The 21,411-nt window shown below is 31.0% G+C and overlaps 1 long non-coding RNA gene across 1 annotated transcript; it reads right to left on the reverse strand.

Annotated features, from left to right (window-relative positions):
- Positions 1 to 217: 217 nt before the first annotated feature.
- LOC148271770 (uncharacterized) lies at positions 218 to 20,466 on the reverse strand. Its single transcript, XR_015825021.1, has 3 exons — positions 20,180 to 20,466; positions 2,632 to 3,725; positions 218 to 741 (listed from the first exon to the last, which is right to left on the reverse strand). It is a non-coding gene; the product is annotated as an uncharacterized LOC148271770 (long non-coding RNA).
- Between the last annotated feature and the right edge of the window lie 945 nt (positions 20,467 to 21,411).

Raw genomic sequence — 21,411 nt, forward strand, 5'->3', positions numbered from 1 at the left:
ATTCAAAAATTTGTATAGTAGTTGAACTCTTCATATTTAGATTTGTAAAAATACCCGGTAAACACTGCTAAAACCTATACAATATGAAACCCATTTAAGTATACAAGAGCGAGATCTCATGCGCTGTTTTACGCACCCAGAGGCCGCACAAATGCAAGTCAGAAATCGCCCATTAATAGGGCGATATGCTAGCTGAATACGGCTTCTGCGGATAATATTTTTTTTTTCTGTACATATCGGCAGTTTAGAAGCTATCTGCTTTCTATTCATTAACTTCTAACTTATATTTACAGCCGGCATTACGCGATGGGCAACCCGTAAAGTAATGCAAACTAAAGTAATTGTCAAATAAATAAATATAAAAGAATATCTAGAACACATTTGAACTGTCAAACAATGAGTGATACATGGTGGTAGAAATGCTAATTAAAAAATATTTTTTGTTTATTCATACAAATTGATGTGGACAATTTCTGTTTTCACAAAAACACAGTATTTTCAACAGTGAATTTGAGGTACCAACTATTTTTTTTTTTTAATTTGGAAAGAACGATTGTTTAGACGCATAGAAATGCGTTTTACTGTTACTAATTCAGATATTATTGAAACACAAATCATGACATTTTAATAAGTCAATAGGTGTTTTTTTAATTTTTTTTTACAATAAACATAAGTGATAAAACAGAGTATTAAAAAAATAAAGGAGAATTACATAGCCATGAAATACATATTAATAGTAAACTTGTATTAGGTAATATGCGAGTAAACACTGGTATTGAAATTTGCAACGCATTTTCTGAATATTTTCACTCCACTTTTCTAAATCCAGCTAGTATCCAATCGAGAAATTCCACTAATCCCTCATCTACCTCGTCTCATGTGTATACCTCAGATATTAATTCCATAGTGATTACCACAGACTATGTAAAAAATCTACTCTTAAAGCTAGATACATCAAAATCAGCTGGACCTGATCACCTTCCCGCATGTTTTCTCATAAATTCTGCTAGTACTATATGTGTACCAATCACTTTGCTGTTCAAAAGATCTCTCAAAGAATGCACAATCCCACATATTTGGAAATCCGCTTTTATAACACCAGTCCACAAGAAAGGGCCTAAAACCGATATTGCCAATTATAGACCAATTTCTAAACTGTGTATAGTGTCTAAAGTATTTGAAAGAATAATCTATAACCAACTATATTCCGCCATTAAAAACTCACTGAGTCCATCTCAACATGGCTTTCTAAAAGGGAGATCTACCGTTTCAAATTTAATCTTACTTAATGATTACCTTACTGATTCAATGGACGGTGGTCATCAGGTAGACGTTATTTACACCGATTACAGTAAATGCTTCGACCGAATCGATCACAAATTACTATTAAAAAAATTAACTAAAATCGGTATTAGAGGTGACCTCTTCAGATGGTTTTCATCTTATATAGACAACAGGTCGCAAGCGGTAGTGGTTAATAATTTTATTTCTAGTTGGGTACGGGTCCCCAGCGGGGTGCCTCAAGGGTCTCTTCTGGGACCTTTGCTCTTCATAATTTTTGTTAACGACATTGATAAATGCTTTACCTCTTCGCGTTTGCTTTGTTTTGCTGACGACATGAAAATTTTTGCAACAATCAAGACCCCAGCTGACGTCTTTGATCTGCAGTCAGATCTCGACCGTCTAGAGGATTACTGCAACTCCAACTGCTTGGACCTTAATCCTTCTAAGTGTTCAGTTATTACATTTAGTCGCAAAGTAAAATTTTTACGTACTAACTATGTGCTTAAGGGTCAAAACCTCCAACGCTCATTATGTGTAAATGATCTAGGTGTCTTCCATGATAGTAAATTACTTTTTGACGCCCATGTTGACAGCATCATAAAAAAGTCATCGCGTGCGCTTGGCTTTGTTATGCGTAGCTCTACGTCGTTCACTATGGCAAAGACACTTAAAATCCTTTACTGTACATTAGTGCGAAGCAACTTAGAATATGCATCACAAATATGGAATCCTATGTACAATGTGCAGATATCACGCATTGAAAATATTCAAAAAAAATTCGTAAAGTTCATGTGTTTCCGGTTGAAACTTGAGTTTAAATCTGACCAGTATATTCATATATGTAAAAAACATCACCTACTGCCTCTGCAAAAACGTCGTGAAATAGCGGATATAATTTATTTACTTAAAATTGCCTCTGGTTCAATTGACTGTCCTGAACTACTTTGCAAACTTTCTATCAATGTTCCTTCCAAAGTTTTAAGAAATAACCCTCTTCTTCACATACCTCTTGTTTCATCTAATTATAGGCAAAATTCATATTTATGGCGAACTTTTAATAATTTTAATGTACTAAATAAATCATTTAACATAGATTTATTTGAAAATAATCTTAATAACGTGCGGCGTTTGCTTTCAAAATAACTCGTAGTATTTTTTTTCTTTTCTTTTAAATTAACATTTAATTACTATTCATTTTATGTTCGAGAATCTTTTTTAAATTACTGTGATGCTACTTGTGAAAACCTGTAATTGGCTTATTTGTTATTTGTTTTGTTATATAAATATGATATAATTATAGCTGTTGGTTATCCAAATAAATAAAATAAAAAAATAAAAAAAATAAACAAAAAAATCCCACAAAGGCATGGCCTGTTCGTGGGTATACAAGAAAATGTTAATGAATTTTTGCTCCTATAATAAATAATGGACAGTTATAATATTTTTGAGTAACATAAGAAAGAAAAAATAAAATATTCTGTAAAAGATAATATGGTATTTTTTTATGGTAATTAAAAAAGGAAATAAAAAATATTTTAAAAAACACAAAAATATTCCTTATTATTAAGGGGCAACAAAATAAATCATAGAAAAAAAGAGTTCATATCTTTAGTTTGAATCCAGGATAGTGCATGTTTTTTAAAAGACAAATAATATCATATTTATTACATGCAGTTAAAGATATTATAATTTATTATCGAAGTAAAATACTTGTGATACTAAAATCCACAAATTTGAAATAATCAGTGACGGGTTTCATCGCTTTCGCGACATCTTCGAGACTGGTATCTTTATTATAAACTTAAATTTATTTCAAGAACATTAGTGATAGAGAATTCAAAATTATACGACAGTAATTTAATTGATTTATTATTGGTAAATACAAGAGTTCAGTAGGCCGTTTTCACAGCACTTCAAAAATCCACCAGGCCCGATAAAAAAACGTGGGGTGGATTGACTTTTACCGTATAATATAATTAATCAGGTAAACGCACGAACCGGTACACCATGCGGCCGACTAATCTCCACTCGATGTCATTTAGCAAAATGCTCACCTGCGTGTAGAAACTAAAGAAATAAAACGAATAAAGAAAATAATAAATAAGTATCCACCCACCCTAATTTTACCGGGCCGCGGCTGGGTGGATTGGCACGATACATGTGGAATGGGCCATTCTGTAGTGGCTCAGTCGTTTTCGGTATTCTCGGTCACCGGTTATTCCAAGTTTGTAGATTTAAGTATCGCTCGTCATTTATTTCTATAATTAATTTAAATAATCTTTCGCCGAGAATTTTCACTAACAAACTTGAATGTTTCAGTTAACAAATACCTGATCCCTGGAATCAACGTGGACTTTCCCAGTATCCAGAAACCTCCTGACTCTCTCTGCGTCTCCCCGCAGGGCCGCCAGATGAAATTGGACGTCCGTCCGTGACTCTTTCTGGAAAAGATTAAAAATCTATTTAATAATTTATTCAATTAGTAGGCTCACATATTGACGGGTTTAAATAGTTTAGCATAGCAAAAAGTGCGCAAGAAAGACCATATATTTATTTTTTAATTTTTAAAAGAAATATTTGCTTTCTTATGATTTACACAAATATTGAATTTTGAGGGTCATTTTCAACGAGTTGTAAATAACTCACTGTTAGAAAATGGGAATCAAGTTGGAGTAGAGTGGGTTTCGAACCACGGACCTTTGATCCGTGAGTCCGAGGCACTAGCCACGAGACCGCAACCCGATTATATAAATAACAAGGTGCATTTTTCAGTATAATATGGTGCACAACAAAAAGTTTGATAAAGTGAAAATTTTAATTGATAAGAAATTGAGGATAATAAAAATATTTCGAAAGCGACGGGTTAAACTAAATTTTTTTCAGGTTTTTTAAAACTTCACCAAGCCACTTTTTGTGACATGTTGGTGAAATTTACCATATAATATTTATTTATTTATTTATTTTACATAAACGGCATAAATTGCCTTTAACATATATTGAACATAAATATGAAAAAAAAATTACATATATAAAATTTATAGTAAAACATATTAGGTAATCCTACTTTAAAATAAATATCTTTACATAAACAATTACAGTCAAAATAAGGAGCGGTAGTTAGACTGTATCCGCTCAATTAAAAAAAGAAAAAAATAATAATAAGAAAATAAATATATCATGGTAAAAATAATATACCTGTAAATCAAATTTGAAAAAACTTTTGATGAAACAGCGAATTTCTAATTTTTTTCTTACTGCATAGATTATTAAATCTAAGGTCAGTAGGAATTAATTGAAAAATGTAAGGTACAATACAATGTTCTACTGCAATATTTATTACTAATTTTAGGGATCAGATCGGGATAGGGATTTTAGGTACTGTAAATATTCATATTTCTATAATATGAAAAATCGGGTAACGCGACTATCATTAATATGGAAAAAATTTGATGTGTGTGGTTTATAAGTCTATAACACTGCAGTAGGAATATGATCTTAATAAAAGCAGAAGATGAATTGACTTTAGCTCTTAAAAATCTGTGCTTGCTGAAAATTCCTTTAGAGACGGTGCTGTAACATTGTGTTACATTAGGCAAAATACGAGATATTTAGAAATACAAATATTTAAAAACCAAAATTCAACATATTTTCATAATGTATGAAATAATAACGTAATTAAGACCTGTTATAGTAAAATGTGACTTCAATGTCTAAAAAAATAAGAGATATATATATATCAATAATAAAATAAATAAAACAACATTGTTTTTAACCACTAATTTTTATTTTTCACCGACCGGTTTCAAAGCAAACAAGCTTCTTTGTCAAGGTTTACGTAACTAATGAATTGATTCCTTTTTATTTTATTTCTATCATGTTCACTAAAAACTACACGTGGCCCCAATAAATCAAGTGGTTTTTTCTTACACGAGTGGTAATTTGATATCATTATTTTCGAAGTAAGCCAGGAGAGGACTAAAAGAAATATTGTTTATTTGATTATTAATTATTGTTTTCTTATTATGAATCGCTTTTTTAATTTCTAAGATTTTATCACTTCAAATTACATACATTAATATTATTATTATTAATAAAATTTCTCTTCCGAAATTTGTATTACTGCTAAAATCGCTTTAATGAAATTTTATCGACTTCTCTTGGTTTAAAATCTTCTCCTTATATTGCTTATTCTAATTTTAAAGATTACTTGCTATACCTGTTATTCTTTCTTTATTCATTCTTTTTTCTCTGCTGCATTGACATGTTTTTATACGTTTAAACTACTTTTAATTACCTATATTATATATATATATAAAATCAATATATTGCTGCTCTTACTATAATGTGTCATTCATTTTGAAGATGTTTTTTAAATTGACTTAAATTTATTGGCTTATATTTCACTGAAAGATTCTTCTCATCGTTTCTTTGAATCCCTTAAAATATGTATTTATATTTATGTTTTTCCTTTTAAAAAAAAATGTTATTACTATTTTATTTTATTTTTACATCTGAGCATGTTTTTCATTCTTTATTTTAATTCTGAACTTTTAATTACTTTTACAAATTTTCTTCATTTTTAATATTATTTCCATTTGTAAATACTCACTACAAACTTTAAAATAACTTTTTTTTACTTAAATTTTAATTTTGAAACAACTTCCTTTTATGTTTTTTTTCCTTCTCTTTTTTATACTTTCATTAATAACCTTACATATAATTGCTTTATAATATGGAAACTTCACTGGTCCATTAGAGTTAAGTCTAACTGTGTAAAATATTAAACTTTGTAACTGTACTGTATGTTTCCTAAATAAAACAAGAAAAAAAAAAGAGTATTTTATTCTACTCGTATGTGAACTTATGCGACATCACAGCCACACATGGGTTGAAGCATCGTATTCTCACAACAAATAAATACAATTTTGGAATAAAATTATGCAAACTTATGCAATTTGTAGCGTGGTCCGATCCCGACTGTATCGATTCGATATCAGTTCGAGGTCACCATTCACCTTGCGGTTAGTCACAGCACAAGAGCAGGTGTACCTATCGGATATTGGTGAAGTATTGGTTCGGATGCGGCGGCAGGTAGCTGTAGTGGAACTTGTGAACTCGCCAGCTCCAGTCTTCCGTGAAGCCGTGAAGTAGACAGGGATTAGCGAGGGGAATCGTAATATTAATCGTGCCTCGTGCTTCGTGCTTGACGTTAGCCCGTTATGTTCCTGACCTTCAGTGCGGATCTTGCTTCATGTCTATTTTCAATTAAAGTGCAGTTATCATTAACCGGCGTAAAGCTCAAAACGCAATAATTAATTAGTCACTCGACGTAAAGTAGGGACGATAACAGTTTTAGACTTTACCCATGCAAAAGTAACCTAATTTGCATGTAACAAGTGTGAAGAAAATTTAGTATAATAGACCCAGTATCAAATGTTCAAGATGGATATAATGTTTAATTTGTACCGACTTACAATTTTACACAGCCACAGAAAATATCGTGTGGTCTACAATATGTGTATTAGTATCTATACCAAATGGTATTTAAAATATATACGTCTAACAAACAGAAAAACAGATCTTTTAGGTATTAAATTATATAACCGCCTAAACTGGAAACAACACGTAAAGACTGTTGTCGCTAAAATAAGCAGTTGTGTATTTGTATTAGACAAATATAATAAAATAGCAAACAATGAATGCGTTATGTCCACTTATTATGCATAAGTATATTGAATTTTGAAATATGGTATAATTTTTGGGGAAACTCTACTAATGTACATGATGTTTTTAAAATGTAAAAAAAAAAGTCAGTAAAATTGTAAATACTGATTACCTGCCAACATAAATACCATTTTTATTAGATTAAGTTTATTAACAGTGACGGGTATTTATATTATGAAACTTCGTATTATTGTTAAATCAAGACCCGAACACAAGAAAAAAGCCACTTTCATAACACCAGGAATAATTATTCAAAATTTCATTGGCGAAACAATCCTTTATAGAGAGGGCCCATATGCATGGCAGTAAAAAAATATAATAAACTTCCCAAAATAACAAGGAAATAAATTGTGCTACAAAATTAGCAAAGTGTTTGCAAAACTGTTTTTCATAAATGAATATTTGGAAGATGCAATTGAAAAAATTAAAATGTATTGAATGTAAATAATGTAAGCAATAGACATTCATAATATGTTTTTTTTTACTGTTTGCGTTTTCCAAACAATTTATTTATTTTATTATTAAAAAAATTTATATGCATTATTTTATGTTTTTTTTTTGGTCAGACTGTAAGAAATTTCTAGTAGCAATAAGTCCACAATTTTACTGTGTAGGCGGTGTAGGTATACATTTGTTTTATTTTTTTCGTCTTTATCACATAGAATATATTTCAGTTTCAGTGCTGCAGAGCAGCGTTTATTTAATAATTAAAAAATACATATAAGAAATTGATACCCACTAAGTCTAAAGACTTTTCGGTGGGACACATTTTTTTTTTATGACAGGTTAATATTACATTTATTTTATTTATATTTTATAAATTTATTTTTAAACAGGCACTATAAAGTATCTAAAAGATATTTCTTCGGTTCTTTTTTTTTCATTTGAAGATCCTTCATGTTATTGATGGTTTGTGGGAGATCATTGAACAACCTTGGAACAACGCAATTTAATGTTCGCTCTCCGAAGTAATTTGTAATTCGGGGAACAAACAGGGAGCCCTTGGTTTTTAATCTAGTGTTGTGAGTGTGGGAAACTCTTTTTTTATATTCCGGATCAACAAAGTGATCTACAATCAATTCGTAGTAACAAAGTTGTTTTTTTATGTTTTTTTTGTTGTATTTATTATGGTTTTATAAATATTTTTATCATTACTGTTTTATTATAATTAGTTTTAAAATAACCATATTAACTGTTAAAATTGCTTCAATTTCAGTTCATTAATGGAGAAAGGGATAAAATTATTGACCCAATTATATTTAAAAAAATATGTCACTACTATTCAACTGCATATAAGTTTTTAACACTATGTATATTTTCAATAATAAAAAATAACCAGACACTTCATGGTGCACTGAGACTTTATTTACTCGTTTTTGGCAGTAAATTTGAAGGTTAATGGAAAAAAAAATATAATACCGACTCACAGAACTGGTATGAAAGTGGATAACTTTACGGTTTAAAGTTTTAAGTAGATTTCAACACGCTACAGCAACGAAATGTTCGTAAAATAAAAATTTCTTCCACACATTGGGTGCGGAAACAAAACGGGAACACGGAAACAAAATTACCTTACTGGTCATGATGGTTTCAAGGTGTGATCAAGAAACGGATGAGCAACTGTAGAAATGTAAATGAAATCAGAGTATACGCAATTGAAAATACCAAGCAAAATTATCAAGAATTTGGAATTCATGAAGGCAACACAGATTTCAATCAAATTTAAATATTATTACCGCTAATAGCGCTAATATTGAATAAAATTTCATTTTCCCGTTCAAAGACTACATTACATTCATGCTGGGTGGGATGTCATGTTGAAATTTTAGAATATACAAGTAATTTAATCACTAAATGACTCAATCATCACCTTGTTCTTTGTCATGAAGTGTATCATTTTCCTCCTTCATTCCCCTTGCATTCGAAATGCTTCCTTGTTAAAACATATCACTGAAATTGTCACGATAGTAAGACGCCAACACATGTAATATTCTCCAACTTTACATGAGCGGTTTAAATTTCTGACACTTTTTGTGATAACTCGATAAGTACAAAAGTATCCTTTGATACTTGAGTCCGTTATATACATAAAAAAAATTTCAAACCTGGAATATAAAGCCTTTATAAAACCTTTTTAAGACCAAATATAAAAAAAAGTCACCGTCGAGTTTTTCGCACATCCGCCGTTGTTCTACGGTTTGAGCAATTTTTTGTCAATATCTGAATGGCGGAGACAAGTTTCAAAAAGTGGACAATATATATATAAATAACTAAAAATTAAATTAAATACTAGATTTATAATTAATTAAATTAAATTAAATTAAATTAATTAAACGAAATTAATTAAAATACTAGATATATAAATTTAATGTTTGTGTTGTTCTATTATCGTATTTATAAGGATCAAATTCGCGAATGCTTAGAGTAAGAACAAATTAATTTGGTAGATAATTTTTAATTCGCACTGCAGTGAAAATTTAAAGGTCGACATGTCCTAAATCTTTGATGCAGCAAACGAAGAATTTAGTGCTGAAGAATAAATCTACACAATTGGGTATTCTCTGTATACCACAGTACAATGTAAGCACGTATGTACAATGTATGCAGTACACAGAATGCCATTACGCCATCAATGTTATTGTTGTGAATTATCAATTACCGCAGTAGCCTGGAAAGAGGACTTTAAATTGATCATTACAGAATGAGATGTTGAATCATCGTGTTTTGTACAAAAGATGACGCTATAAACTTTGAGAGGTTCTACGTAACAAGTAGACTTATAGATTCTGTAGGAGACAAGTTACAACCGTAGTACTCGCACATTCCAATCAAATTTATACTTATACCTATTGTTTCGTTTTTTTCAGAACCAAATCCAATGTTCTATAATGTATTTTTTTAATCATTCTTACTTTATCTGTGACCTCAGTCAATTATCCAGATCACCAAACAAATGGATGCTCAGGACCATTACGTAGTCGTTTTGACACAGCTGAACGCATTACATTAGCGAACCGTTTTAATTAGCTAGCTAACAAACCATTTGGATGAGACAATAGTATTGAAATAACGTACCCGTATGAAATAATTTTGTATTTTTACAATTACGGTAACTGCATTGTATAAAAATCATTCCAATTTGTGTAGAACAATGTAAAAAAAATACGCTTTCTAAAGAAATAAATTATTTTCGAGTATAACAATTAATTGGGCGTTAAAATGCACAATAATCATTACTTTATTTCATGTGCAATATAAAAAACTAAACACATCAAATTAACAAAACAAGAGGGAAACGACTGCACTAAAATAAAATCAATATATCATCACCCTATCCGCACCCGGTGGTGCATAAGGCGCTGCATTGGTGGTGGCAACCTTTAAAACTATTATTCCACGTACGCCCTGCTGTGAATCAAACTTAGGCGAATACGCCAACCACTACACTACGAGGCGGACTTATCTTTATTCGATTTTCTTTTGTACGATATTCACCTGAGAGCCATCAGGTCAAAAACGCTAATTCTGCTTTTATTTCACCCACAGAACTGAATTCTTTATCCGCCCAGATAACAACGATTAAAACACGCAATAATGAGGAAGTTCAGTATTTTAAAAATATTATTATTTGTTATAAGACTATTTTTTTATGTAGCCTATTATCAGCGCTTTGATTTTTGTAAGTTTTGTAATTTTAAAATTACTCCGCCTGTGACGTCACAAGTTCTAGTCGACGTTTTCAGTTGATTAGCGAGCTGGCTTCCCGGAAAGCGGAAGTATGTCACAACACTATAATTGGTTGATTCTTAAGAACTTTGGACGTAGTTCAAATTAATTCGTTTTTATTATTTTTTTCGTACGTTTTCGTGAAACACAACATACTCGTATATATGCTCTAATTTTTACCGCGTATAAGTAACCATTTTTTAATTCCAACTTCCCGAGCATTGAATTTCCTCATTGTGTAATCTTTTATACGAGAAGGAACTTTAAAAGCAATGTTTATGTGGCTGGGAATTAGTAATTATTCAGTATTATAATTATTGCATTAAACGGAGGCCCTGTTTGTTGTACACAACAAACGGTACATGTCAGAGGGTCCATTTTTCGTGTGATTTCTTCCAGCGCAGCCTTTGATTTCATTTGCTTACACCGGGCCTACTTACTGTTCCGGGATTTGGCGCCAACAAGATATAGGAAGGTTTTCATTATTCCCATCGAGTATCGAGTGGTGCATAGGGCACTGCATTAATAAGCCAAACTCCGATCATCTGTTACATGGAGGCCAATCGTGACAGAATGAATTATTGTAGTTTAAAAGTAAAATAATCAATATTTCAAGTCCACCTTGCCTGAAATTGAATACAAGACTTCAAGAACGGTAGGCGAACGCGCCAACCACTAACAACGAGGCGGACCTATCTCCTACTCGATTTATTCAGGATTTTTACCAGAAATTTACACCCATCGAGTCGAAAACACATTTGTAAATAAAAACATAAAAACTCATTAAGCACATGAATTTATTATTATTTTATTTTGAATTCGCGCACAAAAAATAATAATAAATATTTATGTTTTAAATATGTTTATCTAAAAATATATAAATATAGCTATAAAGTCCCAAATAAACCCATAAAGAATTAATCAATTTATGATTCTACCAAAACACAACTACAATAATTGATAGCAAGTGTGTAATTTAAGTTAGAACATGTGGTTAAAATTATTTGAGAAAAACGATTATTTATTCATGTTCTTCTGTAAAACGCTTTTATTTGCTTCTCATGTCTGTTTTAGAAAGAATTTAGTCTAACTTGTTGCCACGTGGTATTTGTTCCTTCGTCTGTTAAACGACCAACAAATTTAGATCACAATAGTAAATGTATTTGTTGTTTGTTTTGAGAAAATAACAAAGGCATCATTTGGGCTAAAAATAATGCACGGAACGAAATGCGTTGAATGCACAGCGCGGTGAGGACTGAGAACAGAAAATTGTATTGTTGGAAATAAAAAATAATTGAGATTTTATTTTGCCTTACACGTTTGAATAAGAATCTGCTTGCCCACCAATGACGCGTTGTTAAATAAAAACGAAACACGTTACAAGCGCGAAGAAAATTGGATATAAAAAATAATGTTTTAATACACTATTTAGTCAAAATTAGTGCATTTCTTTATACGGCGAAGTTACTCGAAAATGTATGAAAAAATAATGAAAATACTGTAATATAAATAAAATGTTCAGTAGAATAGCCAATCAATTATGTGTTATAATAGATTTTCGGTTTCCGTATTGCGATGTTTAGCGTGTTTTGAAGGGTATGGGGTTCTCTTTTTAAATGTCGGAAAAACTAACAGATTTTTTAGTGTTTTATAATTTCGAAATTATAAAACACTAAAAAATCATAGCGATAATAGGATTTTTTTTTTTTTAAACACTGAACTTCCTCATTTGTGTTGAAGTTTAGTGGTTTAAAAAAAAACGAATAGTGTTATCATCGCTATGATTTTTAAAGTTTTGTAATTTTAAAATTACTCCGCCTGTGACGTCAATAGTTCTCTTCGGCGAGTTCTGCTGATTGGCGAGTTGACTTTCCGGAACCCAGAAATCTATCACAACACCATTGTGATTGTCCCCTTTCTAACGTATTCTCCATCCCTGTTGTAATTTGTTAAATAAATTAAAGTCATAATAAAGGTTAAGTGAAAGATAAAAATAAAGATTGAGTTAAAGAAATAAAATTGAGTTAAAGATAAGAAACTATTTTTTTTTAAAGAAAAGAAAAGAGAAAGTAAGAACATATAAGAAGCAATAAAATAAAGAGAAAAACAGAGAATAATATTAAAATATGTAATTAAAATAGGAATGATGTTTTTACTCAGTTTTAAAAATTTCTTTAATTTGTCTTTAAACTTCAGTTTTGCCTAATGCCCAACAGCCCACCACACACCGGAGGCCGCATCTGAGATCTGAGTTAGAGATTTAGGATCTAATCCACATTCAAATGGGGAAAGTTTTTCTTTATCATTAAGGACTTATGTCTCCATGGCGGTACTCACATTTAAGGAAATTTTACTCGGTTGCTGAATGAGAAAAGCTGCTCAAATGAGTTCTCCGTAATATGGTAGCCTTGGCATCTTTGTGCAGAAATAAGGTAATCCAGAAATGCATAATTATTGTACTTTACTGGATTGAGGTAAAGATGGAAGTGAATTTTTCGCTGACTGGGATTAAATTGTTTTAACATGATCAATTCGCCTAACAAAACATTTTAATCGGGTTGTGGTCCCGTGGCAAGTGTTGCGGACTCACGGATCAGAGGTCCGAGGTTCGAACACCACTATACCCCAACTTGATTTCCACTTTTTAGTCGTGAGTTATTTACAACTCGTTGAAAATGGACCCAAAATCCAAATATTTGGGTAAATAATAAGAACTCAAAAATTCCATTTTTTCTAAAAAAAAAGAAAAAGTCTTGAAATTATTTTTACAAGGCACCAGATTTGTAGATCCGACTGGACCTATAAACAGGCAACGTATATTTACGAGAAGCTCAAATAAAATAAAATATCATTCATCTGAAGATTTAAAGAAATTAGGATGTTCAAACATAGACATAATTGAGAATGTTACAGTGTTGGAAGTGATCGCTGTTTAACCAGGTAATGAGCAGGTGCACCACATCACAAGCCTTGTGATTGTCTAGATTTACATATGAACGTAGTTATGCAGAAAGCAGCCAGTCCCTAATTTTGAAAAAATAGATATTGGTGTTATCAGGTGCAGTAATGTCAGTTCTATAAAACATCCAGGCCGTTTTCGTACAAAAAACTGTGATAATCACCTTTTGAAAATAGTGTTGATCACAAAAACAGCATTTCTCAATTTGCAGAAAATACCACTGTACTTAAAAAATCTTGCGGTACTTTAAAAATGTTAAAACTAGTCAATTACATAGTTAGATTCTTGTTTGTAATACTAAAAAAACTAATTCATTCATTGTTAATCATTTGTCAAAGTCAAAAACATATCATACTGTTGTGTAGATTTGATTATTCACTCTTTTCATAAAAGTGCTATCATCTCAGCTTCACTTTTCTCTGGCTGGATGCTTTCTGCATAACTTTGTTCATATTTACCCTATATTTGTGATGTTTACGAATTTTGATTGAAATTTTCACACTTGCGCGCGGCGTCCTGGAAGGCCGTCGATGACGATTTTTGAACTTTATTAGGCGGAACTTAGGGATGAGGGATTAACGTGGGAGGAGGCGAGAGAGCTGGCAGGCGAGAGGATCTCCCGGAGGCGTCTCGTGATGTCCACATGCTCCACTAAGGAGCAGATATTTGACGAGGGTATGGAAAGCAGATATTTGACGAGTTAACATCTTTATATTTAGACTCAAATGCCTTAATTAAGTAAACATGTCATATTTTTTGTATTGAAAAATAAATATAAGTTTGAATAATATTTTTTTCATAAATAAAGCGATTTTATAGAAACTGATTTTATTTTAACTTTATCTGAAATGTATTCATATGGCTTCAATACTATTATCATAATCCGTACCGCTTTTTTACTAAATAAGCAATACTCGTTACGGTATGTGAAGAAAATATAAATATGTATGCCCGTATGTACTTGATACTTAAGTATATTTGTAGATAATTATGCAAACACGAAAATTCCATCAAACTTCTATTGATTATCCAAGCATAATACATAAATAATAGGTACTAGGTATAATAACATTATTTTGAATTTAGCTCATACACATAGCAGGTAACAATTCAGTTTTGGAATGTTTATTTATTATTTTTTTTAATAAAATGGCGTTGCATATTATGGAATGTTTATTGTTAATGGCTTATAATTTATTTTTTCAAATTAGGTTCGCGCCTATTGAGGAAGTTCAGTGCTATGAAAATTTGGATTTGAAAAATGTTGTAAAAATTAGATAATGCTAAATTTCACGAAAATGCACGAATTTTTTAAATAAAAAAAGACATGTTATCGTTGTTATAATTTAATAAAATATTTCGATTTTAGTGGCAATTTTCAACGAGGTGTAAAAAATGGTAATGGAAATTAAGTTGGGGAGTAATTGTGTTCGAACCTTGGACCTCTGATCTGCAAATCTGCAACACTAGCCACGGGACCACAACCCGATTCGAATAAATAAAAAATAATTGTAATAAAATTGAAATACTTTGAATTACGTCACAAGTTCTTCCGAATCAACCAACGATAGAGTGTTGTGGTAGATTCTCGGTTTCCGGGAAGCCAATTTACTAATTCTCCTTGAACTTGTGACGTCACAGGCGGAGTAATTACAAAACTAAAAAAAGCATAGCGCTGATGATTCGACGCATAAAAATAAAAATTTTGGAATAGTCTGATAGTCTATTAAAAAATATTTTTTTTGAACACTGAACTACCTAATTTTGTTGATAAAATGTGCTTCTAGTAGACAAAATAATTCGGAAGAGTCTCACGTAAATAAAGCTTTCAGCTTTCAGCTCTATATTTCACATTAAATCAGCAGATTGAATAATGACCCGAGAAACGTTCATTCATTTACAATTTTTTGTTTACATTTTAGTACATTTCTTATTACATATACCGCTATATTTATTCAAACAAAAACTCCCACATAGGCAAGGCCTGTGCGTGGGTGTACTAAATCTAGAATATATTAGGTATGAAATCTATAGTGTGAAAGTGAAATAGACACATAAACTGAAAATGGAAAGTTACATTAAGTTTCTTTTTACTAAATGTTATTCAATATTTGTAAATAACCACTTACTGACTTTTACGTGACTGAGACGTACCCGTCTCTTCGTCGGGACACCAATTAAACTAACACGAAAAACCTACTATGTACCTTCACCATAATTTGAAACCACACGCTTTTAGTAGGCAACCTTCACATGCTGCAACTATGGTAAAGGCGTAAAGTGGGTTTTGCATGTTAGTTTAATTGGTATCCCGCGTAACCGGTAGACATAGAAAAGTCGGTAAGTGGTTGTATACAAATATTTAAAAACATTTAGTAAAATGTTCGACCAAAAAGTTAATGCTTTAAATGTTAATAAGTTTCTTTTATTTAATACATAAATATATTTTAGTGGAAAACAAGAAAATAAGGAATAGAAAATAAAAAATGGATGACATCTCGAAACGTACACTCAAAAAGATAGTAAAATAGATGGAAAAATGTAATAGCTAAATTAGTTTTTATGGTTATTATGGCTAGATGCTCTCATATATGAATAGGGCAGCATCTAGCCTGTCTAGCCACTTCATCTATCCGTTCGGAATCAAAACTGACATCTATGTCAGAATTTAATTCGACTTCAAAATTGACTCATTTCTCTTTCATATTTTAAATAGGCTTTTAAGAAAAAACTGGCCACCTCAGAACGATTAAAAAATTTAAGAAACTGCGTAAGCGCATCAAACTGAAGCCGACTAAACTACTCGTAAATGAGAATTTTACGTTTTGGCCATTAGTTACTTAGTAGACGTCGCTTAGTACGCAACTGCCGATTTAAATTCAACTATGCCGTGTCATTTGTAAGTGTCAAAATACTGCTGGGATTAAAAGGGAATACGGTGGGATCACATTTCTTGTGTAAGTAGCGAATTCACAAATAATTTTATTTGAGAATTTGATTATTATACCGTCTGTCAGATCGTTAAATGAAACAGGGTAGACATTTCGTTAGTATTGCCAGGGTAGTCGATTTTTTTACCGGGCATTATATCAATATACCTCAGTATAATATTAAACGGTATTAATTTACTTCATTACTTAATGATTATTTAATGATTTTTTTTACATTTGCCTGATAAAAGAACCTTTTTTTATAGCCAAGCCAGTAAAATATTTTTTGTGGTGAAACATAACATAACATTACAAAAAATATCTTATATTTGTGTTATAATATATATTTCACGGTCTGGTAACATTACGCGGCCACTTCACGCATGCGCGCAGACGAAATGTCAGACTTTTGAACACAGTGCGATGTATGCAAACATGATTTTAGCGCCTTCTGGTATATTATAATTCTTTGACACTGAGTTTGTCGGGATAGCTCCTTCAAACCAGCTCAATTGCAGCCATTTTAACTATAAAATAAAGTATACAATAATCTGTGCAGCCATTCACCATTAGGTCATCGTCGCGGCCGCTTTGTAGAGCGAGAAAAGCTTTAAATTTAAAATGTCTAGTTTTTTTAAAGCGTAAAAAAACCTTGAAAAAGAATCACTCTCATCATAATTATTTATAAAAATAAAAAACAGCCCTATGCACCTCGCTCAATTTTCAACTGTAGTGAGTAGGCAACGAACTGATAATAAATAATGGACAGTAATGACTTGTATTAAATTTGTTTTTTTTTTTATGTGATGTATAAATGCTTATTTTTGTATTAACTGCATTTATATTTGGTTTTACTAATGCACGCTTTTCAAGAATTATAGTCCTTAAAATTTAGCCATGCAGTTAGAAAAATGAGAAGCTGAAATTTTTTGTTAGATGCAGGTAGATATTTAAGAATTATTTCTCTTTCTTTTCTGTAACCATGATCATCTATAACCATCAATATAGGAATGAAATGCATGCACAAGGGGAGAACACATATAATATGTATTTATGTTTTCTATTTCAAATTATTTGTGTAGCAGAGTATTAAAATCCAAATTTGCAAGTACAGTATCGTCGGCATAACTTAAAACTTTAACTTCAGTAGCGAATGAGGACTTCAGCCCTACGGGAAATTGGATACTAAAAATGTTTTCTTGCGTTAGGTAAAAATTAGAGCATTAAATTGTACGGCAAAGTTTCTTGAAAATGTACAAAAAAAATAATCAAAAATATTTTAATAAAAACGCACTACTTTGAACGACGTCACTGGTTCGTATGAATCAACCGATGATATGAGAGCTGTGAAGAATATCCGGTTTGCCTACCGTACACGAACCAATCGGAAGAACAGACAGAAGAACCTCTGACGCACACGCGGAGTTATTTCAGAAATGCAAAACTTTAAAAAATCATAGCGCTAATAATACGATATATAAAAAAAAAATATAAAAAAAAATAATATTAGTTTAATAGTATTCTAACAAATAAAAAAGCGACACTGAACTTCCTCATTGCAGCAAATTTTTTTTTCGATATTTAAATAAAATGCAACTCTGTAAGGATAAACAAGTTTTACAAACATTTTATTTGAAGTCCTGACAAAAAATGACAAAATATTATTTTCACCATTTCTAGGTTGATGAGTTCAAGGGTGACGAAGTTATTTATTGATTTATTTTAGAGAAACAAACAGTCGACAATGATATAATAACATTTTTTAAAAAAGGTGTAGACAGACCAGCGAAGTTTCTAAATAAAAATCAAACATATTAAATTGTGGTACAACAAAAGGGTGTGTTTGTGTGTATTTGTGTGGGAGAGAATGTTTAGGTGTGTGTAAGCGTGAGCATCATTAAATACCAAGTGGGAGCGTATCGCAGCCAGAAAGAATGAGTCTTAATTTATTTTTAAATAAATTAGGGGGTATGTTAAATATATCAATAGATGGAAAAAAAACCATTATAATGTGAGCAAGAACGATAGAGGAAAGAGTGTTGTGCATTGCTACAGACTGGCAGATGTAATAAATACGTATTTCTTGTCACACAAAAGGGGACATTAATATTAAGTAGGTTAGAAGAGTCTATTTTATTATTTAATCATTTATATAAATAGCATAATTCAGAATAGTGCTTCTATTTGATTTATTTTCAAGGGTAAAAAATCCACTTTGTTAAGCAGATTGGCTGTAAGTGCAAAGCGTTTGACTGTTTTTATAATCTAGGTATTTAAAAAATATTCGTTGTACATTTTCAATGTTTGTTATGTATTGTGGGCTCCACACAACGGATGCAAACTCCAAGTTACTGCGCACAAAAGTGTTGTATAAAGTTTTCAATGTACATATTTGGTTTTTTAAAGGGTTTGGAAATTCTCAAAATGAAGCCCAGCATTTAGTAAGCTTTTTCAACAATAGAATTTATGTGAGACCCAAACAGCAATTGACTATCAAAAATAACTCCTAAGTCTCTAATATCGGTGCACCGTGATATGGAATTATCTTTGATCGTAGAATTGTGCGTAATAAAATGTTGTACTTTTTATAAATGTCATTGATTAACATTTATGTTATTGGTTTCCCGCCAAAAAGCGAAATCCGTTAAAAATGTCAATTGGTGAAGTCATTTAATTACGTCATTGTCATTGGTTCCGTATGAGTGATGACACGTTGGAAATTAAGAAGAAAATAACAAGTGACTAAAATCCAAAGGTGATATTTTTTGCAAAAACTTTTATTTGTTAAAACATAATTATACGTTTTTAATAATTCCCTTATGCACACATCGGTGTATGTTCTAGGCTTCGATAACAAAAATAGTCCGAGAAACATATATTGTACTTAGTATAATAAAAAAAATTACTCAAAACAATATTTTTAATGTTAACCTTTATGTGAATTGAACCCGGGACCTCAAGCATGGTATTTTAAAGTACGAATCACTATTCCGCTGTATGCGGCGGAAAACAATATTTGACGTAATGCCTAATATAGCCCGGTAAAATACAAAATAATATACACTTTAAAGATCAGCATGTTGTCTGAAAGAAATACAATTCAACGTAAAGTAGACATTTAAATTATCTTAGTATTTTTTTATTTACATATTGATAATCGCGCAATGCAGATAAATTGCTTGAATTTTTGAACACAGTTCGCGAGCCGCATTTTTCCAAGCTCAAACTCATAAATCACCATCGATACACTTAGTAAAGATTTCCCGTTCTAAAGAAAATTCGATATTGGGTAATAGATTTAACTATAGGGCTGTATAGGTCAAATGAAATTTATAAATAGATTTCCAGGCCTGCGTTCCGTATTTACCCATACCATTTGCCATTTATATACTTACTATACTTCTAAATTTATAGAAGTGCGGTTGCTTCGGCGCCTCTACAAAATCACAAAACGTCAATATTGTGCGTTTATCTCACCTTGAACTATTCTCAGGCATTACGTCAATAATAACTGAAAAGCTAGAATACTTATGAATGTGAAAAATAAAATAAATACCTTTAGTGACATTTTCCTTCTGATTACTATCCGCGTCAAATGCAGTATTTTTAGTAGATCGTACGGGCACAATACTGTAAAATTGTTTTCAAATTTGTTACATAATGTAAATCACTGCATCTTAAAAGATATTAGTTGTTTATTGTGATGTGTTCCGCATAAAAATTTTAAGATAAACAAAGCAAATAGTTATGTACTACTTCACGCGACCGACTTCCGCGCTCTTTACAAATACATTGACCGGTTTAATTCCTTCCATAAACAACCATTCAGCGCATCTGAAACTCATATGATTTTACCGCGATTTTTTTGAATAACCATAAACAAAATTTATACAGGAAAGGTACAGCATAAAAAAATATCTACCAGCATTTGAATAATGTCGAATAAAAATAAGTTTTTAAAATTCACGGAATACATGGTCCATAGTAAAATTAATTAATGCAGTCATTTTTCAAAAACGACTGAAATTATAATTGCCGTGAAAAACAGACACATGTATCAAAAATTGGAAATATAATATAATCATTTATTGACGTAAGTGCATAAAAACATGTATCAATGCAAAAAAGAGAGGTCTGTTAATAAAATCAAAACAGTGAACTGTTTTATCCTCCTGGCCTATCCCAATCACAGATAATGTAGAACTATTACTATCCCCATTAGAAATTTGTACGATTGTCTGTTGTTATTTTATATTTAAAAATATTATTTGACATTTGACAACAATCAAATAATACGTAATTGATCTATTGCCATTTTAGAGTAAGTATTTCAATAAACGAAATTCAATTGTAATTCTAAACTTTATGTATGATCAATTTTGCAGTTTAAAAACATATTTGCATTTACAAAAATATTTCATTGCAGATAATTATGTTTTAAAAAAGGAATTAGATTATTGATTGAAAATGGTTTGATATTTTGCACCATATACTGTATTAAATAATGCGAAAAGGTATATTAATTCATTTGAAGAAGTAAAAAATTATTTCAAATTATATCTAATAATTAATGATTTTCATAATGCTGATTTACGGTGTTTTATTTGAAAACCAACAGTTTGAGAAACATAGTTTCTGATATTTAAAAAGTATTGTTTTTGAACATGGTTTTGGTTCTGTGGCTAGTATCGAGGACTCACCAATCAGAAGTCCAAGGTTCATAACACAAACCACATCATCATTACTATTATTTATCAATGAAAACACATTGTTTCAATTGGCCCTCGA

This window comes from Micrasema longulum, unplaced genomic scaffold, assembly GCF_059751315.1.
Source record: "Micrasema longulum isolate JH-2025_06_02 unplaced genomic scaffold, ASM5975131v1 h1tg002659l, whole genome shotgun sequence".
NCBI classification, from domain to species: Eukaryota; Metazoa; Arthropoda; class Insecta; order Trichoptera; family Brachycentridae; genus Micrasema; species Micrasema longulum.